The following is a 1490-nucleotide window of genomic DNA, read 5'->3' as shown; positions in this document are numbered from 1 at the left end:
GTTCATATACCTATTATTAGACTTCTCTAATGGTAAACTAATTAACATAATATTATGTGTTCTAAGGATCTAGTGCATGCATAACTAAATAAGAGAAAAATAAGAAAACAATGTTCCTTACATTGTTAAATGGTTCAAAATGGGCACAAGTAAGGTCTCCTACCTTCGCTTGTTCTTGAGATAAATGTCAATGTAAGATCCTCCAACTTTGGTCTCAAATGTAGAAACCCTCCTCAAAAGATGCACCCAAGATTAGCCCTTATCACTACTAAATAATGTTTGCTAGATATTTATTTAGTAGTCTACCTTAAAAATGACTACTAATACTCATATATTACATTAATAATATTAGTAGTATTTTTGAACAATTTAGATAAAAACTTCTCAAGTTTTTGAGAAAGAGAAATGAGTATGAGAGGGGGATTTTTGCATGTGTATTATTTTAAGAAATGGTAGAGAAAAATGAGAAGAACAAATTGTTCACATCCTTTGTGTATGTTTCGTCCAAATGTTCTATCATAGATTATTTTGGTCTTCTCCAAAAATCACATGCAATAATAATTTATATGTAGGTAGTGGGCTAGCTTATAAAGTGTGTCAGAAGATGTTGAAGCATCTTTCCAACAACAAAATGACAAAACTAAAAAATCAAGCATGCTCATCCTTTGGACGGTGCACTTGAGTGCATATGGGTCTATTTTTGTCTTATAATATTTTTTCCACAAATGCTTATAAGTCTTATGTTTAATTATCTTACATAATTAAATATTAATTTGATCATACAACAATTATGTAACAAATTAATAAACATATATTCACTCAACTTATTGAGTAATATTTTACCATTATATTAACATATAATGAGTCCCATCTTTAGTGAAAACCCTAATGCCGACTGAACGTGCGAAAGTTCTTCTCCATCTAGGGCATTAATTCAACGACAATGGCTCGTTCTTCTACATCAAATTCACCAAAAAAACATAATAAAAGTAGTAGTAGTAATGGATCTGCGAAGGGGAGTGATAGGAGGACTGATGGTGAAAAGAAGCAGGGGCCAGACGAAGAAGATGTTTTACGTACCAAACCCATGCATGAAGTGAATACAATGCCTGGTCTGTCTTTTGAGGATGAGGAGAATCCTGATAGTATACAATGGGTGACACAGAGGGGTAAGAAACATGGTACACGCAGCCATATAGTGGTGACAGAAGAGAATATTGAGTCCAATGAGGCGGCTTTGTTGCAATTAACCCCTGATGATGTCAGTGAAGAAATTATGTATTGGAATCAGGTTGTTTACTGTTTTATTTTAGGTGCAAACCCTCCATGGGAGGTCTTACAGGGATATGTGCATCGAATATGGGGTAAGCATGGTATTGACAAGGTCTCCTTCTTACCAAATGGAATTTTTTTGGTAAGATTTAAGGAGATGAAAGATAAAGAAGAAGTGCTAAATGCAGGGTATCATATGTTTGATAATAAACCGCTGA

The sequence above is a fragment of the Silene latifolia genome, chromosome 4 (assembly GCF_048544455.1).
Source record: "Silene latifolia isolate original U9 population chromosome 4, ASM4854445v1, whole genome shotgun sequence".
Lineage (NCBI taxonomy): Eukaryota > Viridiplantae > Streptophyta > Magnoliopsida > Caryophyllales > Caryophyllaceae > Silene > Silene latifolia.
Note: the sequence above shows the minus strand (reverse complement) of the source record.